This window comes from Lytechinus variegatus, chromosome 2, assembly GCF_018143015.1.
Source record: "Lytechinus variegatus isolate NC3 chromosome 2, Lvar_3.0, whole genome shotgun sequence".
NCBI lineage: Eukaryota > Metazoa > Echinodermata > Echinoidea > Temnopleuroida > Toxopneustidae > Lytechinus > Lytechinus variegatus.
Genome location: NC_054741.1, coordinates 19,797,862 through 19,819,540, shown reverse-complemented (window position 1 = coordinate 19,819,540; position 21,679 = coordinate 19,797,862). Strand labels below are relative to the sequence as shown.

The following is a 21,679-nucleotide window of genomic DNA, read 5'->3' as shown; positions in this document are numbered from 1 at the left end:
CCGTACTTGGGGAGGCGTTTTGTGTAGCATTTAGTACGACTCATGGTGCCTCGATCCATATTGGTAACCGTCATATAGAATCGAAAGCTCGAATGTTTCATGGATATCATAGCTCTATGGGAAAGGCATAGAAACGAGAAAAGATTAAGGGGAAAATCGTGCATCACCAAAGAAAAATCGAAAATGCGTGTATTTGTCACTGTAGTCGCATGGATATCGTTACGTGTAAAATTTAAATTAAGCACGAGGGTGGGGATTGCATGGGAAATAATAATTACTGCTTATGAAAGGAGTAGGTGCCCTTAGTGTGTGTTCACACCCTGGGGTGAAATTATAAATCTAGCTGAGAGTTTGGTTTAGGTTGATTGGCGTAATTTTCCTCTTGGTCTTTTAGCTTGTCGTGTTCCGCCCGCACCAGTCACTGGCTGTCGCCCCTAACATCGCCCGCCGTATTGTCCCGGGCGGAATCAGCTCCGTTGCGTTATGAGACTTGCATGCATACCTCATTCGATGCATCTTGAGATATCCCCCCTCCTTCCTTTATCTCGAATTCATCTCCATCTTGTTCGTTTTTTCTTCTTCTCTTCATCTCATCCAACACAACTTGGCTAGATGTCGAGTGTTTTGCTGTGTATACAATGGGAGAAGAAAAAGGCAAGCAAACGTATAGGCGGCCTATCAAAATAGCTCAGGGGGACTTGGGGACGACTTCCGAACAAAAATCAGAAAAGGGGAGGGTTACAGAGGGAGAGGGAGAAAGAGACGAGGGATAGATATTGAAGAAAAATGCGTGTGGATGTGCATGTGTTGAGAGGGTGTGGGTGCGTGTGTTTTTAGAGTGTTTTTGGTAGAATGATATGAAAAGGGGGAGAAAGGTATACAGAAAGCAGGGATAAAATAACCAGAAAAAATAATGAATGAGAAATCTCATCTGAGCTTGATATATCACATGGAACTTTAGAGAGCAATTGCTAGCGATTAATTTCTTAGATTGTGCCTGAAGCTAATCAGCCCGATATACCTGCCCGAGGGTACGTAACCAGCCAAATACACCAGCAAGAAGCTACATAAAGGGGCAATAAAAGAGGCGAAAATTAGTGGCTTTTGAAATGCTGACGAGTTCCCCGCCCCTCCCTTCAACCCTCGCATGAGGTCTCCCATTGTTACCCTTTCCACCACCCCCAAATTCGCACCTCCAGATATTCCCATGAAAGAAATAATTAATCCGCACAATATTCAATCATGTAGCTCCCCTTAATACTGTTATCCCCCTATACCCTAGTTTCATATTTTTGAATAAGCTAAAGAAAAATTACAATTATTACCCATGAAAGGAAAAATATGGTTGAAAATAGGGAAGGAAAGAATTGAAGGAGATTGAATGAGACCAGAGGCCACAGTGGAGCAGGCAATCTTGTATTCATGGTACTTTATCCGGAAGTTGCCTATTATTCAGGCTTCTGATCATATTCCTTTTCATCGCATATACAAAACCCGTCCAATCATTATTTTACAACCACTCAAACTAGAAAATGACGAGCGACCTCCATTCAACTTATTTGTCAGAAAATGGGGAAAATGGGTTTTGGAAGAAGAAAAAAGAGGGATCTTTTCAATACCTCTGTTTCTTTCCGGTTGTGTGGACCCTTCAAGTTGCCTTAGAATAACACTGGAGATCTCTTATAAAAAGCCTCTCGTATGCGGTGGCCTGGAGGTGAGCACTGCGGTGAGTGGCCGACTGCAGTTCTGACAACGCTCCGATGACAAACCCTTGCAATTTCTACCGCGTACTTTATATTCCCCAACACCTAGATATCCCACTTTTCACATTCTATTTACTCCATTTACGACCATTTTTCTCTTTATTTCCATTATGCATGACTCCATTACAGAAAAACACAATCGAGCTATATTGGTCGAAGAAAAAAAATAAAATAAAAGAGAAAGATATTGGAGCTCTAATTATAATGGCCTGTATTTATTCGAACGAAAAGTCAGTGTTACCTAAATATTATCATGTTCACTTAAGCATAGTGCTTTGAAAATAAAGAACAAGAAATCTCGTTTTATGGCTATCGAAAGGTGTTACGTCAACAAATCAAGTCAAAAAGTCCTTAAAAGGTCTGTTTATTTGTTCTTTTTTTATATCAGGGTAGTTTGATATCAATAGAAATCAGTGTTAATATATGATTGTCCAATATTTGAACGTTTAGGAAATCAAAATATTTTAAGACGTGAAAATACTATTTAATATATATTTAGAAGTTTAGAAACCCGTTGTAAACACTGCTTAAACATTTCATTTTATAATAAATTGTCTTGTTGCCCAAATCGATAGTTGCTAATTATTTTGGTTCATATATATCATTCTCTTTTTATTGAATTATAGTCATCCTTTTAAAGTATTTTTTATGAATACATTAGAGTTTGCGCCTATTCATGATTACTTTTAATTGCGAAAAAAAATCACTAAGGCATTTACAATATACATGTACATATTATACCATCACGGGATTCATGCATTTCTATTCTTCAAGCTGAATTTTAGGATTCATTTCGATTTTTCTTTTTCCAATGTTCATTATCTATTTCTGTGATGAGAAGTTTATGCTGTTAAGTTCTTCTAAGTATTTACACTTTTCTACAACCGGTAACTTTTTTCCTAAAATTTTTGTTCATAATGAAATAGACATATCATTTTTTAAGCTGGGATTTTTTTAATTTTGTTGTTTGCATAATATATACAAACACTGTAAAAAAAAAAATAAAGTGCTAGTTTAGCACTTACAGTGCGTGACTGCACTACGAGTGCTGAAAATAAGCACTCGCAGTGTGCAGTCACTAATTTAGCACTGTTAGTGCTAAATTAGCACTTCATTTGTTACAATGTATATATGAAATGTATGCAATCACTGAGACACGCAAATAATTTCCCTAAGACTTGATATATTTGTAAACCTATGACTTAACTTTGTAAACCTATGATTTACACACATTTGGCCGTATTCTGAAGTCGGGTTTAACTTAAACTCAGGTTTAAAGTTGTGGTTTAAGTATGGATAGCCACTTGTTACATAAATCACTAACGGTGGAGATATCACATTTCAGCTCATGTGGCTCTCAAATCATTCACCATTGTCTAGGAAGTATAAATAGATGATTGTCTTCACCATCAATGAATCAGAAAAGAGCACATTAAACATAGGAAACAGACAACTTGTAATAATAAGAATTTTGACACTTTTGGCTTCCCATAATTTTAGCACAGAGTAAGACCTTGGTCTAAGTTAAACCTGACTTCAGAATACGGGCCATTAAATTTAGATTTTGCGTCAAAATAAGTCTAAGCTCAATAAATAACAAATACAAAAAAAATATTGAGTTATGAAATGTGCAAATCACGTAAAAAATTTGGGGAAGTGTTACGCGTTCATTACAGGTGAGGATGAATGATCAGAAAATGAATTTCATGAAAAAAATCACTTTTCTATCTCTTGATGAATGAACGTTCAGTCCATTTATTTATCGATAACTAGATCATATATAATTTCAGCCTACAAAAAAGTCCAATCCAAATTTGGTTCAACTGAAGCATAAGTTTTATCAACTTTTTTCTTCTTTTAATTAGGTGACAACGTACTCAGAGCGGGCCAAAGTAAGGAGGTACCGGCAAACGAGGGCGGGACGGGCACATACCCTGGGACGGATGACCGCGTATATGGAGACAATGGAGTAAAGATGAGCAGACGAAGAGACGTGTCATGTCTCCTCCTCCTTTTGTTCTCCGTTCCATATTTCGCAAGGCCGTTCAAGTAGGTAGCGCTTCTTTTTTTCTTCGTCCATCCACCCATTCTAAAACCGACCGTATCTCCAACACGATTGCGTCTCCTTATTCGTCCCATTCTGTCTTTCATTCTTTTTGACAGCTTTTCATTCTCACTCCTTTTTTCTCTTTTTTCCCTGTTGTGCTTTGTTGAGCAGACATCAGTATCTCGCCAAGCCTTTATCCTATGACCTTGTTGTCTGCACGTCACAACGCATCCCTGATTGGTATAAGGTGGTTCAAAAGAAGGAACTTTATTAACCTTATCCAAGAAATCTAGTTGAATTAGGTTTCACTATTACATTTCAAGTGCTAAATATCTATCCATTTCATAATGTGACTTACAAAAATTCAATATGTCAATATATAATTCGTCCTCATCCAGATGATCACTTTTATCACTCTATTATATTTATTCGTCCTTCATTGAATGAACAAATATTAAGTACAATTTATTCGTTATTAGTTATGAAATATAACATTTCTTTATTTTATTCGCCTGATATTTATCCCTCCCCTCTCCGTTTTTTTATGTTCTAATGCTTGTTATTCTCTTCATTCCCTTCCAATGTCTAATCGAAACGATAATCACAGTCACTTTCCTCTGCCCAGCTCTTCCATATCTATATCCATTTGATCGACTGTAACTGTGGAGTCCTTAAAGAATGAAATTATATTTTGATGAACCACCCTGTACCTCTCTGAAGCCTTAGCGCGCGCTTTTTTGTGTGGCGCCAAATTGAAGAAAGGACATTCAGAAATGTGACAAGAAGATACACCAGGTCACGGCCATGGGTGGAGGACGATCTTCAAAATTGGACGTTTCTCACTAATTTGTCCCCTCTTTTATCATTTTCCCCATATTGTTTCTTTGACTTTTCGCTTATAAAGCAGACGACAATGCAAAATTAGAAATTCTACTTTTTGTCCCATTTCAGCATCATTCCACTGATGACGTGCGTCTATCTGTTTATTTAACTTTATCGCAAAAAAAAAGTTTTACATCGGTCACGCGTACATCTTTTATCTCAAGTTTTGACAGGAATACAATGTAGAGCATGTCCTATTCGGTGAAATAAAAGCGTAAAAATAAAACCGTATCGGATGAAAAACAAAAACTAATTACAGAAGATTGCTCGTATTCATCGACGCTGTAATACCAAATTTTATGTAAATATTATGAAAGCAATCTCGTAATTGGATATGCATTAGATTAATGCTCTTATATAAACTTACAACTGTATGGCTACAGCTCCCAAGAAAGTGAGGGTTAGCCAGATTAGTATACTGATATTTGATTATTGTTGACTTTTTTCCCCAATTACATGAATGATTCAAGGGGCGGATCCAGCTTTCGCCATTAACGGGGGAGGGGGTGAAAAAATATTTTCATCCACATTTTCACCGATCTGCCGTTCAAAGCTGCTTTTTTTGTTGGTTTCTATAGTCGCAACAGTTTCTTCTTAACTTTGTTCTGATAAATGTTATAATTGTATCTCATGACCCCTAATTGGCTAATGTGAACGCGAAGCGCAATCATTCTTTTAATTTCATATATTTCGTCCTGAAAATCGAACATTGATCATTCTGAGTAATGTCTACGTGGTGTATGATCATGGGTGTCGATCGGTGTTCATGGTGGGGAGGGGGATGACACAAATATTGTTCTCAGTGAGGTTTTTTTTCTTTCAGTTGAAGGGCTTTAAGAGTCAAAATTTTAGGGGGTCAGACTTGGCACAAAGGGCAAATTTATAAAAATAAAGAAGAAAAATCGCAAGCGAGCGATCAAATATTTTTACCTTTTTGATACAAAATTTAATCTTGTGAAAGATTGCGACATTATCTTGAAACATACATCATACTTCTCTCATTTTCTTTAATTTTTATTTTCTCTTTCTTTATTGGTTTTGAAGCTCTTTTTTTTTTGGGGGGGGGGTAATGGCCCCAGGCCCTACGTCTGTACGCTAGTAGAGTGAGGGTAGTCCTAAAGACTTAAGTTTTATATAATGTTACCTTTATTTCTTCATGACTAGGTACTGCATTAGGACTAGATCAATAATCTAAGCGCGAGCTATTTTTTCAAATTTGACCTAAAAATGAGCCATTTTGAGGACTCTTGTTGGTTTTCAGGGTTATTTCCCTATCATACATTCTTTAATTCTCATTTTTTTATGTTCTATACTTTTTACATCATGAACTTGGATAAAGTAGACTAACAAAATTGAAGTGATATCTAAAAGTATGATCTATAGGCGACACATTTGCTCCATTCTTAACCCTAGGGGCTGTTTTTGCCCCCCCCCCCTTCTCGGTCTGGATGTGACAAACATGGAGTAAAAAACATAGAAATACATTAGAAATTTTAAAAACAATAAAATTCTTGTAATTCGTTTTTTTACTTAAAATATAATTTCCACTTTTTTCTGCATAAGTGAAAAAGAAAATGATCTTGATGAGAATTAAAAGAAATATGATGAAACATGGCACAATATTATCAAATTTCCAGATTGACAATTTGCCAACTAGCCAATCTACACATTGTCCATTTCTTTTCTCGATCTATTCATGACCATGATTTGCTGCTATTACAATACTAACGTAAAAAAAACCCCACCTCTCCAAGCATTGTTGTATTATCTCTCTAATACTGTTCCAACCTTTATAATGTTACATCTAGAGGGTTGATAGCTCGACGTTTCCGCAGAGAGGCCGTGAGGGACAGGTGAATCATTTTGGGGAGATAAAAAATTATGTGTGGACCCCCCATGAAAAAAACACAATCACATTTAAGAAAGTTTTATGGATTTAATAATAAATAAATTGCATTTAAATGATTTATTTGAAATAAACACCTTCTGACTAACTAAAATAATTCTTAAAATATTGATATTGAGAAGACCAGATTTTGATCATCATAATCATTTCTTTTTTCTAAATTCTTTTAAGTTGAGTGATAAACATAATTATAGTGATGAATAGTAATTTCAACCTACATTATAAGGGGTGTTTTGAAAACAATCACGATGAATAAATTAGCGTTGGTGCAAGCAGTATAATAGGTGTAGGTGTGTCTTAGATTGGTTTTATCATGGATAGGTCCATGGTTTTATCAATGTTGTCATGACCAGAGTTAATTTAGTGGCATGTGATGCCGTATATCTAAAGGCCACTGCACACTTTGCGATTGGCCTGCGTCCCGGTTTTGGAATAAAAATTAATGTAATAACATTTGAGATAATATTGAGACATGGAACATCTTACTGTGTCATTGTTTTAATTGTCGGACAAATACTTATGTTAGATTTTTTTGACTATGTTATCATCTTTATTAGAAAAAAAATGAATTACATATCTAGTCGTAATGACGTCATGGCAATCGTACGATCTAGGGGCCGCGGAACCGGGGGCTTTCCAAAACCATGTAGAAAAAACCTTAAAAATTACCATCTAAATGTGATTTTGACATGGTCAGCCCCCACCCCACACTTTCAAAACCGTTCCGCGGCCCTTGCGATTGGTTACGATTTGAAAACAATTTGGCCTTTACTCCAAAATAAACTATTGCAATCGTCCTAAGTTTGTATATTAGTCATGTTAGAATCTGTACACCTAATTTGAACCTTAAATAAAAATATAGTACTCATTCCCATTTTCAGAAAAAAAAGCAAATGCAATTTTTTCCGAAATCGGCTAGTGGACCAGTCCTATGGTGGTATGTGGCCTCTAAGTAATTTGGGGGTAAATTAGTACTTCCAAACCTCCTATCTAATATGAGCACCCAGTAAACCAAACCCTTCTCAGTCACGAGCCAATGAACAAAGTGAACTTTGCAACACACAAGATACAAGGGCTGGACTTAAAAAAAAAGCATCGAAAAAAAATCAATCGAAAGTCGTTGTGTTTATTTTTTAAACATTCAAATTGTTTAAAATGAAAACAAATCGTAAAATAATACCGCAATTATGCAAATTTATCCACAATATTAAAGAGAAGCGCTATATGAATCCCACCATAGCGGTTTCAAGCGCCCGTTTTTCTCACAATGCTCAACAGAATTATTTCAGGATTCCTAGGAAATGATTTAACAGTTAGAGATGTCAGTTGCAATCGGCGATGGATCAGGGGAGGCACATCCCCTCGGTCCGTGCCCCCCCCCCCCCTTTGGGAGCCATAGTCAATAATTTTAATGTAAGTATGCCGTTTTACACTAGTGCGCCCCTTTTAAAGTTACATTATTTTCAATGGGAATATGTCGTCATATTTCACGTGGACGAATGATCATTTTTTTTTCTTCTTTGCAGCAGCTAGTTTTTGCTTGTCAAATTTTCCTCGGTAAAATGTGCCCTCCCTTTTGAATTTGGAAAATCCTAGATCCGTCCCCGGTTACAATCTACACTATCATCAGGATTCAAACCATTTCAAAACAAATGAATGACAATGCAAACATTTATCTTGCCACCCTGCAAAAGAAACATTGGTATTATCATCCTAAATAATTCAGACAATTGGGCTCATGTGATTAGTAGGAAACGCTGGTATTTGTTTAAAGTTTTGGCATTGCCGCGTTGTTGTTGAGAAGTTGTTTTGAGATCCTTGGTTTAGCCAAGGTGTGCTAATTATCGCTGGTGTATCATACCTGTTCATATCCGTGAGAATTAGACATGCAGTCAGCCAGACGACCCAGCTAAAAAGTACAGGTGAGATGAGGCAAGGTCACCACATCAGCACCGTGAATTAAGGGACTGTGTCTCCAAAACAAAAATTGGAAAGCAAATCTACGAAAAATATTTGATAATATGTATTTTAAAATCTCTTCTTTGGTTGTATACGGTATTTCAAACGTGAAAGGAATTTGAGTGGTTGAAAGTTATATTATTTTCAATGAATTACTCCTGATAACATAGAATGACTTATAAAAGTGAACTTAAGTGATGTAGATTTAGTAATTTAGTAGAAGACCTCTAAACAAAAACATTACCTTTCAATAAGCTTTGAAGTATTTCCTGGTCATTTCACCTGAATTGTCATTAGTTATCTATATTAGTCTTTTGGTCATTAGTCTTTTAGTAATCCCTAACGTCACTCCTACTGGATTGTTTTATAGTTTGTGTTTCTTCATTTTGAAAGAACAAATAATAACATATTTTTATATTGCCCCGCCCCCTTGCCCTTCTATTTTGATTTAATACCTGTTTATTAGAGATATGACGAGAGAGATAGGAAGGGGAATTTGTAATAGACGGGGATAACAAAAAGGAAATAACGATTTAGATTCAAAAGAGAGAGAAGGATGCAAACATGAGAGAGGGGTAAAGAAAAGCCGAGATAGAGATGGAGAGTAAAAGAAAGAACAGAAACATTGAGGTGTAAGACAAAGACATTGTGGCATACCTCAGAGACAGTTATATCGTCTGCTAAATTAAATTCATGCACCTTCCCATCCAAGCTTATCTCGCTTTATTGCACACCATACCCAAGCTTGGACGGGCAGCAACGGACGGCAGTATTTAATTCAAAAATTATTACGGATTGGAGGCGAGTTTCGACGGGGCCAGATTTCATACCAGCTCGCCCAGAATTAATGAAATAGTAGTTTCTCTAATTCAATTTGACGATGCTTAAGGAGAATATTATATTCCTTATCGATCTTACCGAGGCTACTTTTGTAATCAGCTATATGAGTGTGCGTTAGAGCGTGCGATGCGCGTGTGGGGTTTTCTGTGCGTACGTGTTGTCAGCACTGTGGGTAGTGTACAGCAGAGTCACCATGCATTAAAGGTGGACGGTAAGGGGTATGATATTGCATTGGATAAAAAGCGAAAGTAGAGGGCTCTAACTTTCTCAGCTGGAATGGTAATTGTTAAATGATTCTAAACAACATTTGAGGGTTAAAACTTCAAATAACAGCATGACGTAGCAGTTGAAAAGTGCTACCGTTTCACCGTTTGGTATCGTAAAAGAAAATTGGCTTACACACATTCATCAAGTGTGCAAGTCATCGTACATAAAGCTAGAAAATGTTATGAAAGCTTCCGTTTTGGATTTTCATCCCTGTTTATTATTTACAAGAAATAAATTATAAGGTACATCATAAAAATAGTAAACGTCATGAGCTCTTTGTTTCTTGCGCAGAACATAATTCCTGGAGAAAAAAATACATTAAGGGTTAAGCACTTTTTTCAAGGAGAAATCGATGTGTTTTGATAAGAGAGCATGGTGTGCAATTTTGATGGGGAGATGAAATGGATGGTGGAGCTTTCATATCTTAACCAAACAAAAGAAAAAATTGAGAGGAAATCGAAGACAAGGCATGAGAACGCTTTCCGTGTCTCGAACAACGAAGCAAAGAAATTTTGTCGATCATATCGTGTGGTATTATTCTTTTTTTCCAATCGCACTCATAGGTAAGGTCTTTGATTTTCAAAGCGAACACGGTCTAGATTTCTTTCTTCAAGTATTGATCCTCAAACCGCAGGTGACCAAGAAACACGAGTGAAACCAAAAACCTCATTCTCTGATCGTTCACCACCCCCCCTTCGCTTTCTCTCTCTGCATGCTTGTAAGACAAGCGATAAAGTACCGTTATTAAACGAGAAAATGGAGGCTATTCAAAGGAAAATATTATCATAACGATTGTCGGAGAGCGGTGTTCCGATTAGAACGATTGGGCAAGAATAGAAATCAAAACTGGGTAAGATTTCTGGCCTAAAAGTCGATAATAACATAGGAAATTAATTTGTACAGATGTGGATTTATTTGGGAGAGCGCTGGATATAGCGCCTCGAGGAAATTACCTTAAATTTGTTGATTTCGCTCTTATTTTTTACTTCTTGTTTTCATTCGCGTGACGTCGCATACTCTTGTGCTAGTAGCAGCTTTAGGTAATCTGGATTCTTTTACAAACCTTTTTATTGCACGTTCCCGAAAAAAATCCACAAAGAACTTTTTTTATTTCAAAACGTAATATATTCCACTTAATTTCATACAAATATTTGTCTAATAAAAAGAACGTTAATACATGCATTTTCGTAAAAAAATGTAATCAATTATTATTTTGATTCAGATATCGCCAACATGCTTTTTGTCATATCTATGAGTACATGGAGTATTGCCTTCCAACATCTTATTCACAATTATTGTAGTTCTTTGGTGGTTCTTAGATTTCTTTACGTTCTAGATATTTCAAAGTCAATTCTTTTTTCGTCTGTTACTTATACTGACAGTGACACGTCATATTTTGCGGTTGACAAGTTTGCATTCAACCTCAATTAACCTTGAAAGGGGAAAATTTCTGGTCGTCCAATTACATCACTTTAGCAACTAAAAACGCCCAAGAACCGTGCGAAATGACAAAAAATAGCTATTCTTTTCTTTTAAGAATTTTCCCCAAATTTATAAATCTAAAAAGACAGCGATGTGTCAACGATGCGGAACAAATCTGCCTTTGATGCTCAAGGATGGCCCGATATCTTTCCCTGCAGTTGTTTTCAGTTTACTCGCTAAATGTTTCATATTTTTACACCACTTTAGACTATCGTATTACATGTCCCTTTTAATCTTTGTAATTACCGCATGGCGACCGAGAGCTAGATTCTCTTAACTCGTCGGTGTCAGAGCGAAGAGGGAAACCTAGATGAAGACAAGGAGGAGGGAGAGTTTAGGATGCCTCCAGTCATATCGGAGGTTTTTAACAGGACGAATTGATACTTTGCCTTCCTTCATCCCCTAAACTCTGTTGTTTTTCAGAGGACCAATTTCATGGTAATGTAGCTGCTCAATTAGAGAGCAGCGGAAATCTAAGACTAAAACAACACCGTCGTAAGCATCAATTATTTGTGAATTATGACAGTGGGCGCGTGCACAGATTTTTTCCCCCTTTCATTTTCATTTTGTTCATTTGAGGACATCTGAAGAATTTGGCTTGCCTATATTGGCGTCAGCTTTGATGATGTAATTTAAGTTAAACAGAGAAACCCCCAATATATCTGAAATCACGAACAGGTCCCTGGTGATAAGATAGAAATCATAAAGAAAAGTAGGAGACACAAATAAATGATAATCATGACAATGAATTACAGTACACAAAAGCAACCAAGAAAGTGTTCTTGTCCGGGATGTTATAGCTGATGTGATGATAGGATCGTGCTCGTTCAACACGTACACTCGGTAATTACCCTGTAAGTAAGATTAGTTTGAAATTGTAATATTAACATGAATTATGAATAATTATACACCGCATAGTTTAAAAAAATGAACTAGTCTCATCAAACTTTGAAGTTTGCTGCCTATTCCATCAAAAAGCATTATAACAAAAATATTAAGACCTAGATATAAATACAAGGATTTTGTATTTCACCTAGAGTACATTTGATTAGTGCTCATTATAGTTAGTGAAACCCACCAGAAAATGAACAGAATTCTGCCATGTTTTAGATATTTAATTGTGAAGTCAGGTGATAAAATATTTCATTCAATGAAGTTTGTTTCTCATTGCAGTGTTGTCTACATTTAACACTCGGCATGAAAGAGTGCATTTTTTTGGTGGGACTCACTAACTCTTGAGCACAAATGTAAATTTTTACTATCATAAACTTATGATAACATTACTCCCCTTCGTACTAGCTAATGATTATGCACTGAAAAAAATCCGGTGTTGATTTAACACCAGCCCGTAATCTATATGTCCACGTCATAGAAATATTGAACAACACCAGTTTGGTTTAGGTGTAACACCAGATATGTGTTTACACAACACCAATTAGTATTAAAACAGGATCGGTTTGATTCTAAACTGGTGTTGTTTCAATACTTCTCTGGTGTGGACAGATGTAGATTCCAGGCTGGTGTTAAATCAACACCGGAGTTTTTGCAGTGTGTGAGTGGGTGATGGGAGTTCGTGTGGCTTGGCAAGTATATTGAAGGTTTTACTTTATGAACACCTGATTACACCTTGCAATTATAAACTTTAGAATGAAAGTAAAAGGTGTATCCATCACGCGCTATCTACGGGAGATATGAACGTGTTTTCTCGAAGCAATGTACTATGTACTCCCTTTAAATAACCTGTAATAATTCCTCAACGGTTCAAGCATTTTACCTTGATTAAACATTATAAATACAAGAGTAAGAGACAGTGAACAATAGAAGCAGAAAAGTAGGAGCAGTGATCTGTAGCAAGAGTGCATGAAACGTTTTAAGTAGCAACATCAGAAGTAGAAGCAGTAGAAATTGCAGTAGTGGGAGCAGAAGTAGTAGTAGTAGCAGTAGTAGTAGTAGTAGAAGTAGTTGTACAAATAGTAGTATTACTAGTAGTAGTAGTAGTGGAAGTAGTAGTAGTATGAGTAGTAGTAGTAGTAGTAGTAGTAGTAGTAGTAGTAGTAGTAGTAGTAGTAGTAGGAGTAGTAGTAGTAGTAGTAGTAGTAGTAGTAGGAGTAGTAGTAGTAGTAGTAGTAGTAGTAGTAGTAGTAGTAGTAGTAGTAATAGTAGTAGTAGTAGTATAGTAGTAGTAATAGTAGTAGTAGTAGTAGTAGTAGTAGTAGTAGTAGTAGTAGTAGTAGTACTGGTAGTAGTAGTAGTAGTAGTAGTAGTAGTAGTAGTAGTAGTAGTAGTAGTAGTAGTAGTAGCAGTAGTAGCAGCAGCAGCAGCAGCAGTATAATATGAAATAAGTAAAACAAATAACAATGTTAGTGCTAGGGTAAAGAGGTTACATCAGTATTCAGTACAATTGATTTTATTTGTTTTTCATGTTGATCTATAGTCTTTCTGTGACGATCAATTGTATTACAATGATAAATTGAATCACCTTTTATTTGTTTTTCATTCTTGGAAAAAAGGGGTAATGAATAAAGAAAAGGAGAAGGACGAATAATGTTTTGCACAAGATATGGGAGCCGAGGCTTTAGGAAAATAAGAGTCATTTCTGTTCCATCTGATCATTAATTTGAGAAAATATCTCGATTACTTTGTTCACGCACCTAACCTACTTTCCTTTCCATTTAAACCTCTCCCCCGACACGTGATACATGCTTTTAATCATTTTCTCTTCTTCTCCTTCTCACATTCTGATAAAGGAACCAAAGGCTTGATGCCTGATTATTATCACGCCCGTGGTGCAATTATGAATCAAAGAGCGAGAGAAAAAGTGTTAATCTTTAATCGCATACATCAAATCGGCAACTTGTATATATGCCATCCTGGTGGGCCGATTTGTTTTCATCCTACCGTCTTTCTGTTCTGTATATTAGTCTTCAAATCTCCCCATTCCTTGGCGTCGCCCAGCTTCTGTTACACTCGCTTCACACCTGGGGTGTAAGCCGTGATTTCTTCTCAACGCCTCAGCCGTCATGTCATACCAAGACCACCTATGGACCAGTAAAATCGACTGCCTGCTCCTCGCCCGATGTCTTCATTCTGAAAGTGACGCGCCGCAATGCCTCCGTCAACTTGCCTCATTATACAAGCACTATGGGAGGCTATAGTGCGCGCGCGTCGAAGCATTCGCCTCATTGGCGCTAACCCCTTGGGACGCGGCCCAGCTTGCGTGTGAAGCTCGTCAGGTGAGGAGCACATAGCGCAATGAAATTAAACAACGCTGTGCAGCGGTGGCCCAATCTCGGCGATCAATATGGGAATCCCAGCAAGACAAGACCTCTCCTCGCTTATCATTTTTAAGGGGCAAGAACATCCGCAAAACGTGGTCAAGGTTATGATTAGCTTCACTGCGAAATGGATTTCCATTTTTGAGAGGTAGCAGGCCGTGTACGCCTGGTAACATTGCGAATGAAAAATGACATTGAACAGACGAGATTGGACAAAACGCGAGTCGACGACGACGAAGGAAAAAATGCGAATAAATCTTCCCACTTATGTGAGCTCGATTGAGCATACACTTGCCATTCAGAGAAAGTGAAGAGATGGGACGTCGGTGTTTATACCGAATGCCGAGAAGGCCACAATTTTATTTTGCCAATTCAAAGCTCCGCCTCTCAGACAATGATAAGACGCAATTAATAATGGGAAAAATGGTATATATGACCTTGCAGATATTCTACTTTAGCTTACACCACTTAAACAATCGATAGCCAATTAGTGAGAGGGATTGTTCGAGATTGATTCTTTTAATTGAATCCTAAAAGTAAGGTTGCCAGACGAAAATCCATCGAAGAACACATGTTGTACCCTCATGCAAGTTGCACAATGACATGACTGAGATTGCAAAATAAACATGAAAATGCATTAGTCTGGCGTATAAAAGATATTCAAAAATGTAACAATAGGATTTTTTTAAAAATCTGACCTGTGAAGACCTATATGTACTATCACGTGCTAAGTCTTCAAGGTATGCACCACATATACCATTTCATATGATGGCGCCATCTTGTTAATAACAGCCAATACATTCTAATACATTTATGTTATTTTCTCTTTTTTAACTAATCGTATAGGACTCGATATAGGCCTACCAAAAATATCTATTCCATGACGTTATTCCGTGACTAGGGTTGCGTTATGCAATGAAAAAAGTTCTGCGTCGTTACCTATTTTGAGACTTTATAGGCCTATGAAATTATCTCAAGGTTATCGACGTGCATTCATTCCGTGACATGTGTTTCATGATTACGTTCGGTTACGTCAATCCTTGATGCAATCATGCGTCTTGTATCTATTAAAGGTATTGTAAGCAGTAGTCATCGGATGTGCCGTAGAGATGCAGTGGCCGAGTGGTCTAATTAAAGCACCCGACATTTTAAAGTCCTTGCTTTGAACCAAGACCACTGCATTTATGCCCTTGAGCAAGGTATGATAAAAAGTGCTCTTTTATCCTACATTCAAATAAATGGAAATGCTATATGCCTTCTTGGTAACTGTGGGTGCAGCAGTTGCTTTAAAAGGTCAATGAAGTTCATGTAAAATAAATGAATAAAGTAAAGAGTTTCAAAGATTGTTTCTCATGAATCATGAGATCATTCATGAGATCATGAATATCGGTCCTAGACCTAGCGTCAAGGCACCGTCTCTATGTGTTTCTTCTTGTCCTTGGGCCAGATGCATACAAAGAAGCAATTGCATTTGCTCGGCTTTTGCTTGTTTCCATATGCATAAAAATGAGCAAGCAAAAGCTTTTGCTAGTAAGCTCAAGCAATTGCTAATGCCTACTAGCGTTTGCTTCACGCTTAAGCTATTGCTAAAAAGCGTATGCATGAAAGCAAACATTTCGCCTGTGCGTTTAAGCACTTGCATGGTTTTTGGTCAAGCTCTGTCAGAGCAGCTTGATCATTTGTTGATCAGCCCGTTCGAGTCTTATAATAAACATAATAATGTTGATGTAAGTGAGAGAGAACCCAGAGGTGTAAAGTAGCCTACATGTACATGTTTTCTTCCTAGCAATAGCAAACCGAATGCCAACTATATAAATGGATTTATTAGAAAAGAGAAAAGTTTGACACCACGTCTGAGGAAAGACATTACAGGCAGAAGGGAGAGAAACAGTATTTTGCACTACTATACTTTTGGTTTGAGTCCCGCTTTTGTTCTATGAGTCTTGTTCGCACTAGCGTGACATCGCCATTGTTCAAACCTCTAGCAATCGCTTTGTGAAGGCAAGAAAGGGATTTAAGCACAAGCAAAGGATTATGCATACGAAATAAAGCAATTGCTAAGGTATGATCTCTTGCTTGGCGAGGAATTGCTTGTGCTTGAAGCAATTGCTTGAAGCAATTGCTACTTTCATGCATCTGACCCATTATCATCATTACCATTGAAAATGCTATACAAGGATTTCCTTGCACGGGTTCAGACATACACAATAACCTTCATAACATTTCTGCAAAGCCAGAGCTATTGTCATTATACCAAAATCAAGCAAAGTCTTAATTATTTGAACTTCCTTTTACGTTCAGCGATGTGATCTTCCTAATCACTGGCAAGGCCACCGTGGTCGATGACATGCTCTTTGAGATGCGGCGAGGTCGTTGATGATTCGACCGCTGCAGGAACAGAAAAAGAATACATTTAGAAGACGAGAGAGTCCTTGGCAGATAGAGTCTTTCTCGGAGTGGACTCGAGAGCTTGAAAGCATGATTGGTTGTCAAACGTTAATGGAATTAATTTGTTGTCATTGCATAGGTAAGACGGATATAATCAGAAACGTAATGGCCGGTGTCGTAGGCATCAAATATGTGAGTCTTACCCAGTATCATTCTTCTTACACTCTCCTGTGCAGAATAAAGCCAAATAATTTCATTTATCTTTTTTTTTCAATGTGACGACTTGGGGCAATCGTTATAAGGTTCATAGCCTCTTTTATGGTGGTTTTTCTTTTCATTTGGTAATGTTTTTATTTCTTTCTTTTGTCAAGATGGCATTTTACCATTCATCGTGTCATTGGTCGAATGCATTCTAACTTTCCAGGTGATTGTTCACTGTTTCTATCTTATTGATCGATTGATAAAGAATTTATTTCATTTCAAATGTTCAACAATGAAATTACAAAGTAAGGCGAAATATCAGTCTCTTTTGGAAATGGTAGAATAATATAATAGGTTCAAATAAAAATACCCATTATTCTTTAAAATCGGAAAATTTGAAAATTCGAGTTTGCCTTTCAAGATTAATCTCACCCTATTTGCATGATATTCTGTTTTATAAATAGCAATAATCTTGCAAAATTTTCAATGTAATTGCATAGACCCAAATTCTTTATAATCTTAGCAAGCAAAGAAGACTTTTACTACTTCTTAACAAAACAGTTGGATATGTATTATGTTTGAACGTCACGGAGAGTATGAGGAAAAGCCTGTCGTTCCTTGGAGCGAGCATAGACTGCGTGTGGTAATCAACGTGATCGAGGGGGTAGCTAATTCGTGGCGTCTCCTCGATCACTTTCACCCGAAACAGTTCACGTCGCTATACACTTCTCCATTGAACGGTCAATTCGGTAATAAGCTGGCTACAATCAGCTCGCAATCTACCAACATGCTTGGCATTACTCGCTCGCATCATCATCACCATCATCATCATCTTTTTTTTCTCCTCACTTTTTTTTATTCAGGAAATTTGATCTGCAACGAGATGGAACGCCTCGTCCGCGCCTTGCCTGAGCAGCTCAGCTAGCGTTATATCAATCTCGTCGCCGGAGCGTGGGGGCATGGGGCGTCCACTCGGTTGGTTAATCTTGGCTTGTACGCTCGAGTTACTAATAAGCGCGCGACTGGAAAATGCGCGCCAGTTGGATATTTGGGCAGACACGTATCAACGTATCTGGGACCGAAGGGGAAAGCAGATGACCTCATCAGCTAGAGGTCTTTCACTCTGACTGTCAATGCAATGCCACTATGATAGGACACTGTATTACCAAGATTGTATCTTCTTCATTTCCTTTTTGTATACAGATCCTATTACTTTAAAAACAATCCATCTTGTGTGTATTTGTTTATGGCTCATAAAATCTTTCCCAAAATCTCTTGAATTGGCGGTCTCTGAATGAAAGAAAATGATATTATGCACATGTCATCTTCGTTTCTAAAAGCCTCGATTAAGGTTTGATGAATCCCTTTTCAAAAATATATATAATAATTACATTGTGTCAATGTGTTTGTCATAAATAAATCTATTATGATGTTGATATGGCATCAAAATATGTGTTTGTATATGTATTTGTGACAATGAAAACATATTTCGTACGTTATTAGACTAAAAAATCACTTCTTTTTATATGAAATGGTTGACAAATTCACGCTATATAGAATCTTTGTTCGTAAAGCTCTCGGAATGCAACCTCCAATTTTTAGGATATGTGTATAGAACCATTAAATAAATATTACCGAGGGACCTCTCAAAAAAGGAATGGAAAAATTTCAATTTCAATACGAATCAAGGAAAAAAAATATCTACGTCGATTGCATTTGACAAATTGAAAAAATAGAATAGATGATGCACAAATATAATTCACATAAATGAACCTTTAACAAAATTTTAGACACATACTTTAATGCTTTGCTAGCTAATTTCATTCCTTCAATACTTATTTTCTTTTATCTTCATGTTCCACATTTAATCTTTTGCCTTCTGGTGTGGTTGTCATCGATATTTGACTTATGTGCTGTATACTATACATTTTTATATTTCACAACGTTGAATCAAATCACGGGTAAGGGTTAAAAAACACATTACTTCAACTTTACGCTAATGGCGTAATAAACGAAACATTTCGAGGAGGCACAACATTGTAAACGGGGGAAATTAAAAAAAAACGTCACGAGCGAGCCGAGCGAGCTTGAAAATTTTGGGCTCGATGAAAATGAAATTCTAGTTTTGTAATTAAAGGGGAATGTCTAGACCTTGGCTAGAAAAATGGGCAATGCTTGGGCTTTCTGAATCTCGTTCTTCCCGTTCTTTATTTATTTTTTCCTTAGCAGCCCGTCCGTGTTCTTAAATTCTTCTTTTTTGTTTTTTTCTTTTTCCCTCCATTTTCTAGTCAACCTTTTCCGTTGCATTTTAGCTCACTTCCAGTTTCTTTCTTGCCCATTTTCTTTCCCTTTCCCGCCATAAATTCCCGTTTTTTGCGATCTCTTAATTTATCTCCCCTTTCTCACTTACTCAATATTTTGGGATATATTTTTTTTTGTTTCTTTCTTACATGCCCTTCTTTGCTTTCGTTTTACTTTTTAATCTTTACATTCTTTCTTTCCCTTTTCTTTTCCCACTTTCGATATCCCTTTTCTTTTTTCCCTTCTTTCCTCTTTTTCTTCCTTTTCCTTCCCTTTCCATTATTTTTTTCATCCCTTTTCCCCATTTTTTTCCTGTGAGCTCCACCAGGGGGAGGCAGACTGCCCCCACAGCCCCCTCCACCTCTGCCTGTCACGCCATTGGGACTTTGATATCTATCGAATATTGACATGATATAAGAAATATCGTCATTTTTCAACATGAAAGTATCAAGAGGCATATTTTTGTAATTGAAATAAGTTTTAACCATTCGCAACATTCTTCACTTCTTGATAGAAGACCACCACGCTCACCCAACACTGTATGGTAGAATGTATTTTCTTGATTTATACGTTATCATGAACATTTAAATTGTGCAATATTTGAGTTGTAATTATATTGTATCAGAATTGTCATAATTAAGGGGCCGCATCGTAATAACAAAATCCATATGCCATCCGATGGACCATTCAATACACATTATCTCCATCGATCAAATAGTGCATTCAGCTAATTATGTCACAAAATCTGTTTCCTCAGACATTCCATAATGACTAGGAACATATCACCATAGCAACACCTCTCTGTCACATATTTGCCAACATCCCTGCCATCCCGATACGCCTCTTCGTTTTGAAAGAAAACACGATGCATGGTGTTCAAACATCAATGTTTGCACGGGTGGTTAGAGAAATGCCCTCGCAAATGAGCAAAAATCAGTTGCAGATTTATATCCAAGTACAAGGATAACATCCTCCCGCTGCTTCGTCTATTTGTTCAAGTTATCTATAGTTATTCTTAACAGTCAATATCCGCATTTATCCGTGTTTTTTTTCTTTTCTTCTCCTTCTCTCTCATTCTTTCTTTTTTTGGCAGCCCCCTCTGCGACAGGTGATAGAACTAATCGAATCATTCAAGATGCTAGTGATGTGAGAGAACGTTCAGTGAAGGAGGTTGATGCGGGATGCCATCCGCTTGGCTGGCTGGAGGATGGCGGTCGATGGTGGTGGTTGCGATGAAGATGCAAGGATCAGGGGATTACGACGTCCCATAGGACACGATGGCTTTATCCTCGGCTACGTTAAGAAGATGTGATCACTGGGATGAAACAGGAGATTTTAAGAACCAAAGCAGATGCGAAAGATGAACAAGAACGGTCTTTTCCAACTGAGAAATCCTATTGAAATAATTGAATTGAAAAAAAAACTCGGTACACTACTGAAAGGTTATCGTTATTCCGATCAAGATATGATAATATATAATTTTTGATTAATGACGTAACAAAAGAAAAACTTTAAACACTCTACCTATATTAAGAGATCGTGGTTTACCATACCGTTATAGATTTTTTTGATCTGATTGTGACAGCAAATGCGATACGTTTTTATCTAAATTCTTCGAAAAAGAGCTATTCTTATCGATAATTATGAAAGCCCGAAAATTTAGTATACATTGCCTCGTAAAAGAGATAAATGTACTTGCATCTTTCTGATCATACTGATGTTGAGTTTATTTGTCATTTTTTGTCGAAGTCAAACCTTGAGCCATATTTTGGGGGCTTTTTTGTTCTGTGTGTACTTTGAATCTAAGGTAAAGATTATGAATTCATAAATCTTATTACTTAAAAGATATGTACAGAAATAGTCATTCGAGTAGCACTCAATAATAATATAAAGATGATAAATATCCTTATTGTCATTGTCATCATCATAATCATCCATTTAGTAATAATTATCATAAATGTAATACTCTTCATAATAAAATCATACAAAATTGCTAAAAAAAAAGCATTTTTTCTTTGCCATTTCTTATTGGTTCCAACTCTTCCCCCTCTCTCTCTCACACACACACGCACTTACCCCCACACACTGCACATTCGCAAAACCACACACTCACAAAATATCCACACACTTCTTTTCTTTCTTTCTTGCTTTATTTCTTTATTTTTGTTTTCTTTCTTTCTATCTTTCTTTCTTCCTTCCTTTCTAACTTCCTTCCTTCCTTCCTTTCTTTCTTTTCTTTCATTCTTTCTTTTTCTTTCTTTCTTCTCACTTTCTTTTTTCTTTCGTTTGCTCTCGCTATCCCCCACTTCCTCTATTTGGTTTACTTTTATACCCCTTCTTTCTCTCTCTTAGAAATTATCTTGACGTT

General features: G+C 36.9%; 1 long non-coding RNA gene across 2 annotated transcripts in view; it reads left to right on the top strand.

Annotated features, from left to right (window-relative positions):
* LOC121407518 overlaps window positions 1-21,254 on the top strand; it is a 48,442-nt gene extending 27,188 nt beyond the window's left edge. For both annotated transcript variants that reach the window (XR_005968924.1, XR_005968925.1), the window contains exons 3-4: window positions 3,629-3,812; window positions 20,405-21,254. This is a non-coding gene — a long non-coding RNA (uncharacterized LOC121407518). The remainder of the gene's footprint in view (window positions 1-3,628; window positions 3,813-20,404) is intronic.
* The last annotated feature ends 425 nt before the right edge of the window (window positions 21,255-21,679 follow it).